Source organism: Dipodomys merriami, unplaced genomic scaffold (genome assembly GCF_024711535.1).
Source record: "Dipodomys merriami isolate MVZ:Mamm:240054 unplaced genomic scaffold, mDipMer1.0.p SCAF_18, whole genome shotgun sequence".
NCBI classification, from domain to species: Eukaryota; Metazoa; Chordata; class Mammalia; order Rodentia; family Heteromyidae; genus Dipodomys; species Dipodomys merriami.
The window spans coordinates 28,435,698-28,457,545 of record NW_027203159.1 but is presented as its reverse complement, the minus strand read 5'-3'; positions in this window follow the sequence as shown (position 1 = coordinate 28,457,545).

Sequence of the window (21,848 nt, the reverse complement as noted above, 5' to 3'; positions counted from 1 at the left end):
AATTCTAATTACATTTTTATAATAACTTTTTTCACAACCACTAACTTTTTTTAATCATCTGACTGTCTAAGATTATTAATCTGTTTGTAACCGATCATCAATTTTACCTGTGAGACTCACAATTCATGTGAGTCCTGGTGCCATTCTTCCACGAAGTGTTTAGTTTGTAAGGACATGTTAAGGGCAATTCTAGACACCGCAGCACAGTGGTAATCGCAATTAAGCTTAAAATCACAACTACAATGGCTCCAATCATCTGCTTTGTATGTTTTAGTGGTTTGGTAAATAATTCAATAACAACACTATCCAGGGAATTTTGGGACCATTCTCTTCCTAATTTAACAGGCAGCCAAATATGAGTTCTTTGTTGTAAAATCATAATAATATCACTGTCATTAAAATCAAGAGAGTAATTATACAAGTATACAGGTGACAATTAAAACAAGAAATAGTAGGAGAAAATGTAAAATTTCCCCCTAAAAATACATAAGGCAGAGGTACACAAGCAGTTACATCATAAGATTTGTACAAAGTAAAATTATAAGTGGATGCAGAGTTTGCCGTCCCCGAAAACGATCCATTTGATAGCATCACTAGTTTTAACATCGCTGAGAGCTTCCAAAGATGAGCCTCAACAGCTGTGGGTGAAGCCATGAAAGCCCATTGAGCATCTGCAATGCCTCCATCTCCCCAGGCCATCAATCAAGCTCTAGGAAGCAATCCATTAAATGCATCCTGCATCCTAGTAACATTTGATAAATCACATCTGGTAATATTTCATTCTGAACATATGTTGATAAACTGTCCAAAAGGTCCCCAATTAATAAAATTATTGAACTTTTTTCCCATTTTTTCTCTACACTCTTGCCACACAAAAGGTTGATATTTTAAATCAATATAAGTAAAATCCGGGCACATAGGTAAGGATAACTCTCAATCTGAATTAATATGAACACAAGAAAAGATAAGGTCTAATGGTGGCAGTTGCATATATACCTGTGGATGAATACAAAAGCAATTAATTCATGTAAAGAAAAAACAGCTACTATTAATGTAACAAGTAGTTAATCGCTGCAGGTGTGTTTTAGAATTGGAAATGTGTTTTCCAGGGAAAACCCAATGTTGCCAATTCATAACTAAACATGGAGTAGGCCACAGACAAACAGGCAAGGAATGCGTATAGTAAGTAAAATTTAAAAAGCTACCATCATCCTTATTGTTAAATGTCAAATTATTCCAAGGAGGAGATAAAAGAGCAGGAATGGTATAGACGGTTATATCCATGTCTCCCCAAACAACAGGTTCCAATAAAGGAGGGTTAGGAACAAAGGCCCAATAACTTACATTAACATTAGCATGGGCAGAGTTTACAGTAAGCAGTGCGCACGTGGCCAAGAACAAGTTTTCAGCCGTGACAGTTTACCAGTGCATTGTAACATCCTTTGTCCTTCTCCAGTCAACTTTTTAACCTGCCCCAAGAAGGGTAGTGGGGATTTCTTCTCGCTCAACTGGTGGCCGATTCCTTGCAGGATACGGGGTTGTCCTCACTGGGCCGCATCTATATACATCAGGCAAGAAGCCAGTATTGTTTGCCACCTTATGTAGACACAAAACCCTATCCTCGCCCCTTATGTAATAATGTTCCTGGCTGCCATTCTGTATCCAATATTATCTAAATCCATACGGGACCATTTAATATTTGTTCAAAATGGTGCTCAGCTCTAGTTACAATATCTCCTTGTGGTAAACTTAAAAACATAAGAAAAAAAGAGCCTGATGTAAAATTATTTTAGGATTTTGCATGGAAATCCACAGAATATCCATACCGTCATCCAACCTTTTCCTCCTTTTTAATTTTTTAATTTGTTGTTTTAGTGTGCCATGAACTCGTTTAATAATGGCTTGTCCTTGGAGTTTATATTTTATTCCTGTAATATGTACCACATCATAAAGTTCACAAAATCTTTTAAATTTGATACTTTTATAGGCTGATCCATTATCAGCCTTTATTTTTGCAGGCACTCCCATAATGGCAAAAGCTTCCAATAAGTGTCCAATTACATCGCTAACAGTTTTTTTTTTAACTAATTAATGAGCTGCTTCTAATTTCTCTTTTGATGAAGGCCATTGTTCAATCCAAAAAGGTTCCACAGATTTTCTTTGTATCTTTATGGGCTCCATCTAAAAATGTTAAAATTGAATATGATCTTTCCTGTACATCTCTACCAATTACGTTAACTGGAACTTCCATAATATTAGGTTTAAGGACACTGTCCCTCTTCTGAGGTTATAGTAACATACGACACTTCTTGTGCTATAGAATTTACAGGAGTATTGCTAATTCCTTTTATATTATAGGGGATTATTTCAGATAATAAATGATTAGGCCATTCATGAGTGTTAATAATTGTAATATCTGAGCTGGTATCTATCATTCCTGTCCATACCTTTCCCTGAATATTAATTTTAATATTAGGCTGCATTTTAGTAATATGAGTAGTCCAAAACACATTTTGTTGGTTAATACTTCCAAATCCCCCTATGTGGGGTGTGAATAACTTTCCAATAGATATATATGATAATAACAAAATTTGAGCAATTCATTCTCCCTTTTTAAAGGAAATATCTGCAGCAGCTGAAATTAAAATTTGTATTTCCCCAATGTAGTGAGCGTCAATAATTCCTAAATGTACTAAAACTCCTTTTGCATTAAGACTGAATCTACCGGTCAATAGGCCAAATGTTCCTTCAGGTAAAGTCCCCCAAGAAAATCTGGTAGGAATTTTTTGTGGGTTATCACCACCTTTTAAAATAAAATCTTCTAAGGCTGGTATGTCCACTGCTGCCTTGTGGGCTGTGGCAGGGACAAGGGAGAAAATGGTTGGCTGCCCTTGGTCATTAATCCTGGGCTTCGAGGCTGGCCCATTGGTGAGTTTCCCTACATAGGGTAAGCATCTTTTATAGGAATTCATTTATTGTCTATTTTTCGCTATACTCCCTTGCCCAGTGCTTCCCTTTTTTACATTTAGGCAAATTTTCAGTCCTCTCTTGTTAGCATCAGTAGCTTTTTTACAATTTTTCTTTATATGTCCCATTTGACCACACCCAAAACATTTTAGATTAGAGGGTTTGTTTGCAAAGCATGCCAGGTAGTGGACATAGATTCAACAAACACCTGCATAAGCTGGGATGCAGATGTAATGTCTTTGCATGCCCTTAAATATGTATTAACATCCCCAGATTTTTTAATAGGCAATAGGGCTCGTCTACAGTCTTCATTAGCATTGTCATAAACCAACATGCACAGCAGTTGTTGCCATGCAGCCTCTCCCACAACAATACATTCCAAGGTCAATTTCAATCGTGATAAAAATTCAACATAGGGTTCATTAGTCCAAGAGCCATAATGCTCTCCTACTGGTTGAATCCTTTCCCATGCCTTAATACCTATGTTTCCTAACTGTTTATGGATCTCTTTAGTAGAATTCACTTACATATGAGCATCTGCATATTGTTCTGTTCCACTCAACATGGGAAAGGTTATGACCTGCAGCCATGGATTATTGCTCTGTGCCTTTTGTCTAGCCCTTTCTGTACATAACTCAGTAAACTACATTTGCCATTGTAGGTATTCAGGTTCCTTAAGCAAGGCTCTGCAAAGCATCTTGCAATCCTCAGGAGCAAAATTATTGTAATGTTGAGCAAGCCCATTAAGCAATTCCTTAACATAATGAGACTGAGGATCATACAACGTCAGTGCCTTCTTAAATTTACCAATATCATCAACAGCAATACTTTCATATCTGGCTGGTTGAGCTATACCATTCATAGGGGGTGGTTGAATTACAGGATAATAAAAATTAGGCATTTTATCATCAGACTCACTGTCTGAGCCCTCTGTTTTGTGAGAGAGTGACGCCGTAAAAATTGCATTGGCCGGCGGAGGAGCTGAAGGCTGCTTTACATTCACTTTCTAAGTTTCTCCTTCCACTCTGCTATATTCCAATTCCATATGTTGTAATTTTGATAAAAATCAATTCCATTTGCACGAACATTTTATTTACACTTTCAGTTTGTTCCTTTTCAGCCTTCTTTACCTCTTGTTTTTTTCTGTTAATTGCAATGCATCCTTATATATTGTGTCTTTAATCTCAGAGTCCAATTGTAAATCTACAATAGAAGGGGTGGCCTCTTTCTTTAAATCTGCCATTAATCTTTCCTCATTTAAAGCTTTAAAAGGATATGTAAAATAGCCCAAATGGACCAAAATCTAATAGGAATCTTTTCCCCTTCTCGAACAGCTCTTTCTACATTATACTTTACTCATTTCCAATTATCAACATCTAATGGCCCTTCATCGGGGAACCAAGGATTCCATTCCCTAACTACATTAATACATGTTTCTATGTGAAAGAAGAAATAATTACACCATAAGCAGCAAGTAAATAGTTAAGCATATATTAGTACAGAGTCGACTTAACTTGTCCCATCACCCTGTAATTGAAAATACTTACCTGAATATCCTTTCCTGAATTCAACACTGCAGGGTCCCTGTTCAGGTGCCAAATGTCAAAGTCTAAGACATTGGAGTCCCTGGATAAGGGTCACCAAATCACCAGGACACAGGGGCTGGAGAGTGAAAACAGCAATTGCCACTGTGTGCTGTGCTTTATTGTTAGTGGTTATTTAAATACAAGCAAACATTATCTTTGCCAAGATTTAGTCACGAATTTCAACAGTGTCTTTGTATATTATTATCTAAACTATTTTAGAGCAAGCTCAAACCACTTCCCAATATCAGGAAAATGCTTGACTAGCTGTTCATCTATGCTTAAACTAGCAGAACAGCTATTTCCTGAGCTCCCAGGAACCTGTGACATGGGTTCTGAGATAGGGAGAGAGAACATGTTCCCTCTTTTGCCCGGCATGCTAAGAGCTTTCCATATACTCAAACACAGTCCTGAGATAATCCTGAGGCTGGAGCCTGCATCATTCTGCCCCTTCAACACAGACCCTGAGTATTCACAGTGGGGTACATGTGTCTCCCCTGTGTTTGTAACCATTCCCTTGGTGGAGTCTCGGGTTTACTGTGCTGTCTGAATATCCCATGGTTTGACTGAGTTTTAAATCAGTTTGAACAGGAACAAAGAAGCTCTGTCTTCCAGGGTAGTTCACTGGAAGAGAAATCAGCTTTGATCATGACAAAAGAGGAAGATGCCTGTTTCCTCTATCTTGGAGTTATTGTTGTAGAGGTAGGTTGTGGGTAGGGTTGAGATCTTTTAACTATCAGTAGCATTTCTCTGAGGGACTATCTAATGAGACACTCACACAGCCCAGGTTGGAAACCATTGTCAGGTTTTGTGTACTTGGTTTCAATGTCTTTATGCTTTCTGCCACCTGGTCTGCTGCATATGTTGCAAGGAAGAGTGACAGTTTCTGCCTTTGTTTACCCAGTAAAGAAAGTCACTCCTCCATAGGCTGAGCTTCATCTGCATGGAAAGGGCAACTTTCCCCTGGAGCAAGCTGAGCCATGTAGTTGAAGTTACATGTTGAATAACTCCTATTGTTTTCTTCCAAAAGCTGAGCTATGTGCTGGCTGCTCTGGCCAGGTCTTTGTCAGTATCAAAGATGGATTCCTTCTCCATTGATGGGTGAAGGACTCCCTCCCACCACTGGTCCTTGAGAAGGAGTTAGGATGTTGTGGGGGTAAACACATCTTGCCCTTGGTTTCAATCTGCTACTCTCTGTGGTCAGCAGGATGATTTCTGCTCCTTGTTGGTTCTTGATGGTGGTGAGTAGAATCCACTCCCAGACTGCTTCTGGCACCTTTTTCCTGGAATCTCTCTACTTGTTGACTGTCCCAGCAACTACCACCACCACACACTGCAAATGCTCCAATTGGATATGAGCACTTGGATATTTCATCTCTGGACAAACTCTGTGTACTAAAGTGGCCCACTTGGTGTGACTCTCTAGACTTGGAAATTTCAATAGAACCCTAAAACTGGTTCTATGTGAGAGCTCGTTAATGCCCATCTTCCTCCAGACCTCTAATTTCATGATTTTTTTCCTCACTTTTCAAACCCGAATGTATTTGACAATAGTTTTTTTTTTTCTGGTGCTATTGTCTTTCTAGATATCAATTAATATGAGGTAATCATTAAAATTTTATTTCAGTTTAATTGCTCTTCGCTTTTCTGAGTGAATCACCGCAATTCCAGCCTTCACACAAGAAAAAAGGTGGTAATTCTTATTTTTATGAAAAAAAAAATTATTGTGAAAATACCATACAGAGGGGTTACAAGCAAGGTAATGAGTATTTTTGTTACCAAGCATTGTGGCCTCCTTCTTTGTTTCCCCTTATGATCTCTGCCCTTTCATCTCTACCTTTAACACAGAGAGTTTGATTTAGCATTTAGGAAGTACCACAGGCTAAAGTTCAACGACATAGTCTACATATTGACTCTAACATCCTGCTCAAATTTTCAGTATATTCTCATTTCAATACTTAAAAAGAGCAAATAACTTGCAATGAAAAATTTATTACATGTGATAAGGTACCTCTACTATATACAGAACAATCAGGCATTTGTGCGCAATGGTCAGTTTGCATTGAACATTTATTTGAAAGGAGCAATCGCATAAGTATTAACAGAGGAGACAGGAACATGATTTTGAAACTTACAACATGAGTTACCCTTGAAGGGTTAAGACTTGCCTCAAAACTTACTCAGTATATCCTGCTGAGGCATAGTTACCACATTTAAAATTACTACCTGTCCAAATATATCCATCATAAAATTTTCTTGAAGATTTTATATCATTCATTTTGACATATTTTCATTTATTTTATATCATTTCTTGTATGTTGAAAGGATAATTTGAAGACTTAAAATTTTATTCAAATACGTTGGGTTCAAAACCAATTGACTAAAGGACACAAATATTGTTTGAATGATTGATAGTAGTTTGAGATAAGGATATCTACAATGTAAAAACAGGCTTCAATTTGAACCAAAATACTTCTATTAATAGTTGAAATTCTCCTTTCAAATATTCTTTGTTATGCTTAATTTCAAGTGAGAATTATCATGGCCACTACATTGAGATTTCCACTACTGTAATAATGAAAGGATGAAGAAGAAATGGAAAGTGCCAACAAACAAAACACATGAAACATGCAGAAGAAATGGTGTAAAGAGAATCTCTAAATGTCTATTTCTTTTGCACAGCAACGGGAACCATAAATGTTACACATCGCTTTGCTTTAGATCATTGTAATGATAAGTTTTTTAAAATGTTTTTTCTTGATAATTTTAGAATTGTTTTCTACCATTTTTCTACATTGTGTTAAAGATAAATTACAATATTCTAATATACAATTAGGATAAGGACTAAGAACTGTATTACCTGCACATTTTGAAAGAAATAATGTGTCAAAAGCACTTCCCAATCGATTCCCAAGCAATCAATTTTACAAATGAGGGAAATCATTGATTAATTCTTGTTTTTCCCAAAATGTTTTTCATTGTTCATATAAACCAGTGTTATGCATGTATTTTTTTCTGAAAATGCAATTCGTTTTTAGCCTTTATTGCAATGAAGGAAAAATTCTGGCTGCTACGTACATTGGTTTTTAAGTATAATTTATGAAGATTAAACTTGTGAAAGAAAGTTGGAAAGTATAATTAGAATATAAGTTAGACCTGTAAATTCAGAAGGATATCACCAGATATGGTCGTTTTGAAATCAGATTGTTTATGATGATGTGCATATTAAGACAGTGGTATTTTTCCTGTTGCATTATATAAAATATTGGGTGCAATTTTGCAGAAACTTTTGAACATGATTACAATTCTTGAGATTAAATCAACACTAATGCTTAAATTAAATTCCATACACGAAGAGACTAAGCTTTTTCTATACCTGCCGGATTATGTACAGATTTCAATCAATGTAAGGAATCAATGTAAGGAGAAACCTATCACATGGCATATTGAAATGGAAATATGTGTCCATATAAAGGGATTATTTCTGCACTCAAGACAATAACCAATGCAGATAAAGGAACATATCCGTTACATTCAATTTCTAGATTTTTCCATATATGTTCATGCCTAGAAAATGGAATCGTGTATGTGGTGAATACAGCAATTATGAATAACATTTTCTGACTGTGCTAGGTGGTTGTCCAGGCACGAACCTATGCACAAGTAACTGAAAGTGAGTATAATTTCTGAGAAATATAAGTACTACTAGATTTTTGAGAGACCATAAATTTTCTGTGGCCAATCAGATTATTGATATTTACACCAGAAAGCTGAGATTGGTGAAAATCCGTTTTGATACAGATATTCAGCTAGGTCTCTGTCATTCTGACTCCAGTATTTCCACGAAAGCAAAAGTTCATTAAGGCATTTATCCTGTCATTAAGCCTGTACGCACATTTTGCCCGAATTTTCTTAGTACAAATTCTAAACGTTCATAAATCCTTGAAGGTCACTGTCTAGAATACAACTTCAAGGATTGTTTTCCTATTTCTTCATGACTCACACTGTCATATCAAGTTCTAATTTCCAAATACATACAATACACACTATTTGTAGTTGTCACTATCCTTAGGCAACAAATATAAAGAAAACCAGATGAAGTATTCTTCATCTGGACAATGTGCTTAATTCTTTCAAACCTGGTATCTATACTTATCTCTATTAGTTACATTGAAAAATGTTGTTAAGTCATTTGTGTGTCATAGCCTACTGGAAAACAATGCAACAAATATAATACTTATCAGAAAGATTGAGAATGAAAATGAGGATGAAGTTGCATGCTATTCAATAACACAGAGACTTCAATCCTCAGATCAAATGTACTGAATTTTAGTACGATTGAAATCAAATGTATTTCATTTAAATATAGAAAGATGGGTATTGTCCTACAGTTTGATTCAACTGAGAGATGAAAAAAATTGGGCTGAAAGTCCTAAGATCATGATTGTTACATGAGCTGTATTTGTCATATCAAAGGAATGATGATCACTCCCACAGAAGACATACAAAACCTAATCATTTCGTCTGGCAAGCGATCTGATGGCCATCATTTCTATCTACTTCATTGAAGGTTTCTGCTCTGCTTTGGTGTGTCTGATTAACTTCCTGAGACATCAAGCACTCCATCAGCATCCTCTCTATTATCAATACCTAAGTGTCCAAGTTCTTTGTATTACTAAGATGTTGTTTGTTTGTCCATTTATACACAAATCATTGCCTTCTAATTCTTCCATGCCGTATTGGTCTTGTTAAAATTGTTGCAAAATATGTCCTCTTCTTCTACCCAGAGAATTATTGGAATGCTTCAACTCCTCAGTAATTCCAGTGAGAGAAACTAATTAATTAATTAGTGTGATATCAACTACTTTTATTTCCCATACTTTGTTCATATGCACTAGATAGTTCAACAAAGAAACTTGCCACTGTTTATTACACAAATCCAATATCAATGTTGAAGTCTGAATACCTCCAAAGATGTTTCTATAAGTTTCAGTAAGTTACTCTTATCGGTGAATTAGAATGAGAAGTCAATGTATTTCAATTCAAATGTGTCTAGATACAAAAAGATTTAGAGATTAATATGTTATACATGGTTGATTTTCCTTTCACCAAAGAAATCACAACATTTAAGTTGTCTGATTGTAAAATATTTAATCATGTTTTTTCTAAGAATTTTTTTTCTCCAAACATGAATGCTGACATTTACCTGCCTGTAACAATGAAAGGAGCTACAAATATTTACACATTTGTTTTTAGGAATTATTTCTTTTTTTTTTTTTCGTGGGCAAATATATTTTATCTAATTCTTTTTTTTTAATTGTATTTTATTTTATTTGAGAACATACTGTACAGAGGGGCTACAATTACATGGGCAGGATAATGCATACATTTCTTACCAAGCATTGCAGCCTCCTCCTTTGTTTACCCTTCACTTCCCTTCCCCGCCTCCCCCCTCCCCCCACCCAATTTTACCCCCCTCCCTCCACCCACTTATACCCCCCTCCCCCCCCCACACCAACATTGTAAAGCTGGTTTTGACATGACATTTTGTACTTCTCATTGTTGCAACAGGTCCACCTGAATTGTTTTTAGGAATTATTTCAATTGGTCTAGTTTACCTTATTTCGTATTAAAAGTCGCACATAGAACAACATAGACAGGATTTTTTTCATGGAATTTGAAATTTTGGACATGCTGATAGTATTGATTTTGTTGTTGTTGTGGTGGTGGTGGTGGCATTTGTTCTTGGGTCCTGAAACCTGGGACTGGGGGCTCTCCCTCTCCACATCAACTCATAGCTAGTGCTGTACCACTTGAGCCACAGGTCCATTTCTGCCTTTTCTATAGAGTGTGCTGTGGAATCGAAATCAGTGCATCATGCAACCTATTTAATCACTGTTCTACTGTGCTTCCATCCCAGCCCCTGAGTTTAGATATGCCAGATTGAGAAGTGAGCAAGGAAGAAAACTAAGAACCCTTTCTAGATTAAAATGTAAGAAAGCAGATAAACTATGGACCTTCAATGGATTTACCATGTAAGAGGATAACAGAGGCTAACAGTTACAATCGACCCAAATAAGAAGTTATTTAACTAGAGTGAGCATTTCTCATAATACTATAAAGTAAGAACTATCTAATGGGAAGTGGGAGTATTTCAGAAGGTAATTTCAACAGTAATGCTCTCATATTTTTGTGACTTCCTTCTCCTAAGATGGATTCCTAAGGTCATAATGAAAGAAGAGTGATGATTTATATATTCCCAAGTATATTGCTTGTTCCAGAAGTATTTTTTTCAGAATTCTGTGCATCCTGAGAGGTTATTGCAGTGTCTGTTTGATAAAATCACAAGATCATATAGCGCAGGTTGCTATACCTATTATGAAGTATAGAAACGTAAAGTTTCCTTGGAAAATGTTGACACTACAAAACTTCTGTTAGTCATGGATACATTTGGGTATCGTTTTTATGGTACATTTTAGAAATGTATTCAAATGACATGAGAGAGTGTGTAGGCAGAAATGTCATGGACAGATTTTTGTATTTCTTTTGGAATCTCAGCAGCCTGTAATGGAAACTATGACAGTGGAATTCCAACTTGTGTATTTCTAGAGTTGTATTTCTAGAGCTCTATTCCAAGCAAAGCATAGGCAAGATTATTTGTGTGGGCAATGATGGCACTCTGTGTGTGCCATATTTCCCAAACACTAGAGGTGTTTCTTTTTTACTTACTATTGCTAAATGACCAAAATGTAATTGTATTGTTAAACATTAAATTAATATATTAAGACATTCATTGTTTTATTATATGACCTGTAATTCAGCTTGAATATTTTAAAATTTTCTTGCCACAGTAATAAACTGATAACATGAAGAGATTCAATATGTCCCTTTTCTATATATTGAAAACAAAATTGTTCCTCTTAGTTTGATGGAAAACTTCTCAATATTTGACATTTGACAGAATTTAATCCTTTGTAATTTTCAGTGCTGTAGGAGAGATAGTTCTGCTGTTGTATTTTGGGAAGAAGACACATAAGATGACACATCATTTTGTATGATTCAAAATCCTTTAATGTTCCTTTATATACATTCATCAATTATGTAAGAGTAATCAATATTTCAGTAAATGGAGGCCAAATTTTCGAATACATGTAAGTTTCTAAACTTTGATAAAATACTCTTTTAGACCCTAGCACTCGTTCTTCATGCAATAAATTGAATCAATGAAGGAGTATTGAAATTCTCTGTAACTGTTTTTGACACAAGCCAGGGCTTAAGAGTCATAGAGACTTATCTCCAGTATCAAATGAAAAAGGCAGAAGAGGTAGTATGGCCAAATTCTTAGAAGTCTAGCCTGCAGAAAAACAATGCACAAACCCTGGTATGTCTCTTACATTGGGAAATATTCTTGTGTTATTTTATTTTTAAATCTATGTATAAAGTTAGTGCCACTGTAATCTGGAACCTCAACCAAGTATATATTTCTCCCTTTGGAACATCTGATGCCAAGTTTTATTTGGGGCACAATCAAGTATTTTATGAAATAAATCATTGAAGATCTTTATTAATGAAATACATTTAGAATTAATTTTTAACCAGCTATACATACATAGCTTTCCAATCCTACATATCTGAATAAAATATGAAATGCATTTAATGTGATGAAAAAGTTATATAACTGTAAAAGTTACTGCATCTCATTTGAGTGCTTAGGAAATTGTTTAAAGGATTGCAATTGCTAAATGAACTGTGCCATCTAGGGTCACAAAATAGATTGTGCTTCTGAGTTAATGAAATGCCAAAACAACAAGTCTCTCTTGTTGACATAGTAAGATGGCAAATACAGCAACAATGTACAGCAGTTGGTCTTCTTATGAATTTCTTCTAAGCAATTATTCGTTTGGAATCATGAAATTTGTGTTGCTTGTCAATATTGGCCCTCATCCTTTTATGAGCAAGACAATGGATTCTAGATGCATTGACATGTTGAAATACTTTGTTTTCAGGTCAATGCTGAAAGCCACAAGCTTAATCAATTGCAGACTAGGGTGTACTTATGTTGCTTTGGGCTTCATGAATTCTATCACCCAAGGGATAGTAAGTATACTAGAGAAATTGAATTCAATTCTGTTTCATGGCAAAAGTATACTCTTTCATGTGCTTAATGAGGAGGACTAATGTGAGTGGGAACTTCATCTTTCCATCCTATGACTAATCTCATGAAGATTATAGGGAGGACTAAAACTCATACTGCTTTCAAACTCTCTGGATCAATAAAATATTTAATCGAGATTATGTGTTTATTCTTATGGTTAGGAAGTTTCTCATCCTCCATCCAGAATAAAATGAATAGGACATGGGAAATTATTTTGGGATTGGGAAACCTCACCTGAGCTAGTCCAGGTGACCTTGATGGTAATCCTAGTATTACATGCATTTGACATGAAGATCTCCTTACAGATTCATAAAGTGAAGGATTTTTCTGAAATTCATTTCTACAATTAATTCCCTCAAAATCCAATACTATAGAATCTTATCCTTGAGAAAAAATCATAGATACCTTGTATAACTCCAATGTGGATGAAAGTCGTGAAGATACAAACCCAAAAATATTAACAACACACCCAGGAAAAAGTGAAAAACAGCCTAATGCAGATGGCTTAGAAACCTGCAATCCTACCAAAGCAGGAGACTGATATCTGAGGATCAGGTTTCAAGGAAGTCCAGAAGGAGTCCCTATAAGGCTCTCATCACCAATTAGCAAACTCAAAATCAGAGTGGCCCTGTTGCTCAAGTGGTAGAGGTTTATCCTTGAACTCAAGAATTCAAAGATTTAGGCCAAAGACCAAAACAACTGGGAAACAGACACAAAAGTAATACAATGTTCATCAACAATGCCCAAACACATTTGTATACTCACTTTAGAAAAAGTGTGTGAATTATTTTCGCCCTCATAAGAGTCTTTAACATGTTATTCACTCCCTATTTGGAACTTCTTGCATTTTCCTTTTGAAATCTACTGAGTAATGTGATATGTGATATTTCCTTAATTCCAATGGTTGTTAGATCATTTAATATGATCATATGGTAATACTACTCGTGTTCCGTATGCTAATATGTCTTACTTATCGAATCGTAGGCTTCTGGCTTCTAAGAAGATGATGACTAGATAATTTGTGATAATTTAGGATACCAGGATATTATTTCCTGATTTGTCTTAGTAGGCTAAATTTTTGCAAACTCAAGCTTTATCATTATAGATTTGTAAGCAGTTTTATATGTCTGATCATTTATTTCTGTTACCTGTCCATTTGTAGATGCAATTATTTTTTATGTGTGTGTGAACAAATTGCAATTAACTTACAATTTTTCCATATTCTTTTTCAATAACTTTAAAGTGCATTAAGGCACATTACTATGATTTTGCAACTTAAAACTATGTTCATTCTTTGCCTTCCTTGAATTCTTGATTTATACAATTTTGATACATTTTAATCACTGGTTGTTTGGAATTTTATTTCTTAGATTTCTTCTTTGGTCAGGAGGATTGAAACCATAATTGTGCCACTAATATCTAAGCCTCTTACACTGGGCTCAATCTCAACCATATATTCCCAATGTTGGTGTGCCAATGAATAGAACTCTCCAAGAATTCTCCAAATATATATATATATATATATATATATATATATATATTTGAGAAAGTAGTATTAACAAAGAATTGCTAACTTAAGTTAATGGCAATCTTTTCAATATTCATATCAAAATCCAATATTGCAGTATTTATACTGAGAGTGACATGCATGTTTTTTGAATGTTAATATTTCCTGATCTCTGAACATAATGAGTGGATATCACTTCACAATGTGATTGCCATTTCTTTGTAGCGTTTGTTTTGTCTACACATAAAAATGGCTACGCAGTATGTTTGTTGGTGCTTACATTCTTAAAGGGCCATGGTATATTCCTCTTAATTGTACCTACCCATTCATGTTTTTTGCATCCATTACATTATGCATGTATCCTTCAGTAGGATACCTGTCATGAGATAATAAATCGTGTGCCTTGTTTTCATGCATCCTTTCACAAACTGAAATGGAGATAAATATTATCATGTTGTTTTAAGTTCATAGGAATAATATTATGTAGGAAATACATTATAATTTTTCTTTCCTACATAACCATGTGAAAAATATTTTTCTAGTTTCCTGGATACATAATAAATCCATGAATATTGTGTAAGAGAGTAATGGTTGAAGAAGTGGGCCATAATCCTTAAATTAATTGATTGGCTAGAGTAACATTTCAAATGTCAATGAATTTGAAATGTGGTGAGACAGTGTCCAAGCAAAATTTTGTGAGAAGGTGTATAAAAAATTAACAAGGTTCCATGGAGGAGGAAGTCAAAGCAGAAATGAAATTTCTTCAAAATAACTAGCAATAGCTGTTATTAATTTTTGCTTATTTCTTGGAAAACAGGTGAAGTTTCTTGTTCATAGACAGAATTCAGAAATATAGATTGGTATGTTTTACACACACACACACACACACACACACACAATGTTTTCTCTTATTTATTTAGATGAATCATTCAGGGGAAACCAAATGAGTTCAAAGCATTTGTTATTATTTTAATTATATGTAACATTAATAAATATATTGTGACACTGGTTCAATCAAATGATTTCATTTTGATTTCTACTGTCAAATGACCCGGTCTAAATTTATTATTTTATACATGTTTTCTTTCAATCCAGAAATAAACTCATGTTTTATAGTCTTATTGGAATTCGCATGCCCACTTCCATATACAATCGCAATGTACATAGGTTTCCCTATAGAGAACAAATCACACTTCATATTTCATTCTACAAGTTTTCCTGTGAATATCATCTTCCATTTCATTTCTTTTTATATTTGTATAGCCTAATAAATGTGTAACAAAAGTGCAATCATATTTAATCCCTAATACAAATTTTACATCAACTTATCGGTTCCATAATGAATGGCCATGAAAATTTCAACGGCGATTTTCAACCAAGAATTCTGAAATGTATTTAAAACTATGAAAGATCCTCACGCATCTAAATAATTTCCATGTGTAATCTCATCTTCAGAAGGACACTGTGAGTTATTTGCTACACCACTTGCAGGGAAACATCAGGTTTTTTTAATGTAGACCAAAATAACATTTTGTTTCTTTTTTCTCGAAAAAAATTCACTCTGTGAATTAAGCATAATTTTCTGCCAAGAATGTGATATTTATAGGGCAAGAGGATATACACCATTTGATAACTTCTCAATATATATTCTATAATGTAAAAAGAAGTTTGGACTGTAACTGCCAAGTGTAACAAAAGACAATTTCAGGAAACCAAATTCGATGACTCTTAAGATTGTGTGTAATTTGCACCATATATAAATGCCCCCACATAATTATTGATGATTTGGTACTGTGGTCCACTATTATCCTAATGAAAATTGGAATAGACTTTGAAGCATATGTCAAAAATTATTGCTAAGATTCGTATGCAATAGATGTGAATAACTTGGGTATAGATGAAGAAGTTAAAGATATGAGACTATCGCCCATATTTAATAATCGTGTTAAAATAAGAGCGATTCTCATTACGGACATCTTACAGCATCAGGTTCCTCCTAGTTTGTAATTTCAAATACTTTTGGATTTCCTGCAAGATTGAAATCAATATTAACTTGTGGAGGATTTTTGGGAACTTGTAGACTCGGAAAACTTTTCTATTCATGTAAGGATGTAAGGAAAACAACTATCTCCACGTGTCTGTATGAGGACTACATATCAATATACATACATATGCATAAGTAAAGTTATAAAACATAGCCTAAGTGTATCAATACACTCCTTTTAAATTTAATCTCATTTTCAATGTGATATACTGTTATGTATATAATTATTTATATAATGTATATGCATTATGTATATAATGTAGTGAGTTGAGTTTTTCACGTTATTTGATCCTCGTTTTTCTTACATATTATTCTGCCTCAAATCCCTGCTCCGATGTTAATTTCATTTCCTACGTGTTGTATTGTGAAGAATTTTGGGACATTGTTTCATTCTATGTCCTCTGTCTCAAGATTATGTTTTTCCTGTTCCCTGGCATAATTTATATTAACGTGTACACAATCCACAGGCTAACAAAATCAAATACATTGACATAAAAGGAGATATCATAGGAAAAGAAAAGAAAAAAATCAAGAAGACAACAACAGTTTTTCATATTATTGTAAGAAAAAAAATTGAGAATCATTTTCTTTCCATATCTTGGAGATCATTTTGCTTAGCCTAATATTCTATGATGTATGCCCATAGCTATTAAGCTATTGCAATCCTATTCCAGGGTGAAATGGGATATATGACAATTATTAAAATAAGAAAAACCATGGTACCTATATTTAAGTGACACTTCTAGAGGAAAAATCATATGACATCCCTAGATCAGCTGAAATTTTAGAAGAAAAAATGCAGAAATGAGAAGAAGCAATATTCAATAAACTGTGCTAGCAAAATTGGTTAAACACCAATAAAAATTAAATTTAGCGAATTATATATCACCGTTTACCAGAATCAATTCCAAATAAATCAAAGAACCCGGGATAAAGGAAAATATGCTGAGATTATTAGTGGAAAGAATAGGAGAAATATTAGGGTTCTATGGAACAGGTTGATTCTTATCACAGATGCACAAATGCAAAAGCCAAATAAAGGATGGAATATATTAAGTGAAGTAAGCCAGGCCCAACCAAATATAGGTCCCATGGTTTCCCTTACCAAAAGTCAATTATTACATACGATCTTACACAATGTGGCTATAACACTCTATATTACATATAGTGTGAAGTGAAAAAAGTTTGGATCATTTCATATAAATTAGTAGAAGCATTTTTAGCGTTATGAATTTACATCTGTGATTTTGAAGTAAAGAAAGAAGATTGTAGAGTTAAAATCAAATATGAATGTATACTGTGTCTCAAGCAAAAAATTCTGATTTCATACAGATAAAATTTTCTTTCCACTAAAGACTTTGAAATAATACTATTAGAAACAGACAAGATGAGGCAGAATTCAAATCATTTCAAACAATGTTTCTCTTATTCTGCTACCCCTCCACTAAAACCTGCCCCATCCCAGGTGTCATGAAACATCAAGTGTCTCTCTTAGAATTGTTTGGAAAAGTTCTAAATCACTGATTTTTTTGTACTTTCTGTTATAAGAAATAAAATATAGACACAAAATAATTGAAATAAAATGGACAGCAACCAACAAAGAACAACCCCTGCAGGAACAAAATATATTTTGCCGAGTTTTTTTTTTTTTAAGTACAAAAACTTCAAACACATGTGAATTTGAATATAGCCATAAGGATAACTATCTCTCAGGAATTTTTGATAAAAACAGTTCGAATCATTGATTTCCTGGTTAGGTATAACATTTTCTAGTTGCAAGTACCAAACCGCATTCAGAAAATGGAATACAGCAATTAAATGAAGAAACCATTTCAATAAATAGCAAAAAGTATATACCTATAGAGATAATATTTTGAAAAATTTTAGGAAATGTTTCTACTATAATAATTAATTTGTGGAGGGGAAGGGGAAAAATAAGTCGTTTAAATAAGGATACAGGTGGACCTGTTGCAACAATGAGAAGTACAAGTTGTCATGTTGAAACGAACTTTACAACTTGGGGGGGGTATTGGGTAGGGGGGGCAGGAGGATGGGAAGGGATGGGAAGGGTAAACAAAGGAGGAGGCTGCAATGCTTGATAAGAAATGTACTCACTATCTTGCCCATGTAATTGTAACCCCTCTGTACAGTTTTTTCACAATAAAAAAATAATTTGAACAGTTTCACATTGACAGAAATTAACTAGTATATTTTAATATCAATTGGATAGGTTTGTGTTTCCAATTGAGCAAAACCAATTTCTCCTTTTACTTTATCAGAGAAACAAGTGAACAATCAATGGAAATTAGATATGAATCTACAACAACCTTAATGACTTTTTTGTCTTTTTATTAGCAAATATTAATTTCACAAAGTGTTTTTATTGTGTTATACACAGATGTCTATATAATATAGCATTATAAAATTTATTGCTTTTATTAATTTCATTATGCTATTTTTATACTTACGTTTTATAGGTCGTCATACTAATTTACAAAGTATTTTAACATACTTCTTCCACACTATATCTCTTCATCTTCTCTCTCACTTTTCGCAACCCTAATCAATTCCATCTTTTACTCTTGTGTCATTCATATTATTTTCTAGGTCTAGAGATCCTAAATGACAAATTTAGTATTTGTTTTTCACAGTCTGGCTTATTGCTTTAATCTGAAGTTTTCTAGTCCTCTATCAACTTGATATAATTTCATTATTATGTGTAAATAAAAAATATACCATTGTGTCGATATATGCATATATATTAAAATTTCTTTTTCTGGAGGGGTGTTACAGTCGTGGGCCTGAACTAGGCCTGGGCGCTGTCCCTCAGCTCTTCAGCTCAAGGCTAACACTCTACCACTTGAGCCACAGCACCACTTCCGGCATTTATTTTCTGCTTATATATTGCTGAGGAATCGAACCCAGGGCCTCATGCATGCAACACAAGCGCTCTACCACTGAGACACCTTCCCAGCCTTAAAATTTCTTTATTCAATCAGTAATAAAAGTAAATGTAGTCCAATTCTGTAGTTATTTATAGGATTTTTTATGTGGAAGAAGGAAGGACGTAAATAATGGTGTTTAGAAAGAGAAACATGCTTTTTAAGCAGGCACTCTAGTATTTGAAACATCTCAACATCAGTAGTTTAATAATGCAGTATATAAATTTTGATTACATTTGCAAAGGTGTCCTTTTCAGTATCTATATTATTTTTATTATAGTGTTACATTTATTATGTCATTTGCATATGGAGATATATGTGTGCATTAATATGCAGGTATGCTTTTATTTGTAGGTGACTCTAAGGAAACTGAAAGTAGTTCAGATATAGAATTCAAATAAAAGTTTGAGACCTGAAAGTTGCTAAATTGATGTATATGTCCAGTCTGTGGAGTGTGATTTGTAGACCGCATTTTGATAGGTTTTCTACCAAGGAAGTAGACTCTTTCTACTCCGAATTCATAAGGATAATACAACTACTCTGTTGCATAATTACTCAGGCTTAGTACTTCAGACATTGTAATAGGTGGAAATAATGATTGAAAGCAAGATGGCTCAGTGTTAAGCCTTTAGAACTCTACATTTTTCCCCAAAACTTCTGATCAACTTTTTGGGTATAAATTACACATATATTTATAAACATACAGTTATAAATATTGCTTTGGATGATTTTGTAGGAGAAGATGTAGGCTAATCTAGCTCTCGCAAAGAAAGCAGTTTTAGTGTTCCAGTGAACATTCTTAGGTCAGAGAATGATCCCAACTGTGCCATCACCATACAGAGATTTTGGCCAGAGAGGGAAAATCCAGGCAAGAAGACAGATCTGATAACTTGCCAGTAGCATCGGCTGTGGCGGTGGCAGTGGTAGCTGTAGCCTCCATACATACAACATGAGAGTCCTGGACAAAGGCACCAGATGCAGTGGGCAGTTTTAAACTCTAGCTACAAAGAAGCTCAAGGAGTTGTACAGAAAATGAGAGTAGTAAAAAAAAAAAAAGCCTTGGGAAAGGAATTGGGGGAAAAAATGTTATCCTCTGGATAAAAAAGGATTTAAAAAGTAAGGATTGTCTAAAAATGTTTATAAAAAAAAAAAAGACAAACCTTTCCAGATTTTAAGTATGTACCAAATGGTATGAGTATGTCTTAAAAGAAGTTTATGAGTACAGCTGGTATAAAATTAAGTTAGCTGTGATATATGGAATCAGGACTGGTGAAAAAAAAATTAAGGGTCTTTGGTACTGTTAATTTTGTTACAATTGGACATTGTAAAAAAGACATCAGACCAGTCCATCTATTAGTGATGAGATCCAAATATCAAACTGTAAATATAAAAGACTGTGCCAATTAGGGGCCATGATTGGTCCCCGATGCTCTAGAAGAGAAGGGGATGAAGAGCTAAAGTAATTCCATTTTAAGATTAACCTGAACAGCCTGTATCTGTGCTGCCCTCAGATTAACCCTGAAAGAAAAAAAAAAAGTTCTCAGAAAAACTGTAGGTGGCCACCAACCCTGCCCACCCTTAAGAAACAGGGCAACAACCCAAGTGTTGCATCAAAAAAGGGGAAAGTGCAGTCAGGGTGAAGTCAAAGGTCAGCTCTATGCAATTTTTAAACAATCATGTAACTAACTTGTGTGGAAACTCCCTGAACTTGTGAAATTCTATGTCTGATACTATAAAAACTATGCTGATTCTTTGCTCGGGGACTCCTAGCATCACTGGTTACCGAATGCACAGGGACCAAGCTTGAGCTTGCAATAAATGACTCTGCTGTTTGCATTGATCATGGCCTCTGGTCTGTGAGGAACCATCCGAAACTGCTACTTCATCATTTGTATTCCTCCCCTCCTCTCATCCTATCCCCATTTTTCTCTCAATTTCACCTTTAAAATTAGATAATTTTTAAGTTTCACTTTTTAAATTTAAATTTGTATTTATGCATTTTGTTGTCTCTCCTTTTTCTCTATTTCTCCTATCTTTCTGGCTAATCCATTTCTCTTTGAGATTAGGACTTGGTTAATTTCACTCTCCTTATACCTATCCACCACCCTCTAATCCTGGTTTTCCCCATATTTCTCCCTAAACCTAAACATTTCTGGTTTGCTAAATTCTTCCTTGCTTTTCTTATCCCATTAATACATAGTTTTTTGATGTTGAACAGATTGTATCTGTTGAACTAGAATGTATATGCAGCCTTTTAACTGTGCAACTACAGGATTTTGGTTGATGCTTGGCTTAAAATAGTGTTCTAGTCCAAAATTGGTTTTACTTTCATACTAAATGGGCAGCACAAGGTGGAAAAACACAAAAAAATGGCAATTCCAGGTATCACAACTCCCCCTCATAATATATGGTTGACAGACAGATAATGAGTAATCCAGAGGAGAGTTCCCAAAAAGCTCTGTAAACACTTCTGGTAAACACAGTGAATGAAGAGATTGACAACCTGCAAAGGACTCATGAAAGGGAGAGAGAGGAGGCAAACCAAAGATCAATACATGAATCTCATGAGCATGAAGAAGCTACTCAAAGATTGATACAGGAATAGCGAGAGAAGGATGAAAACACTCAAAGAGAAATAAAAGAATTTCAT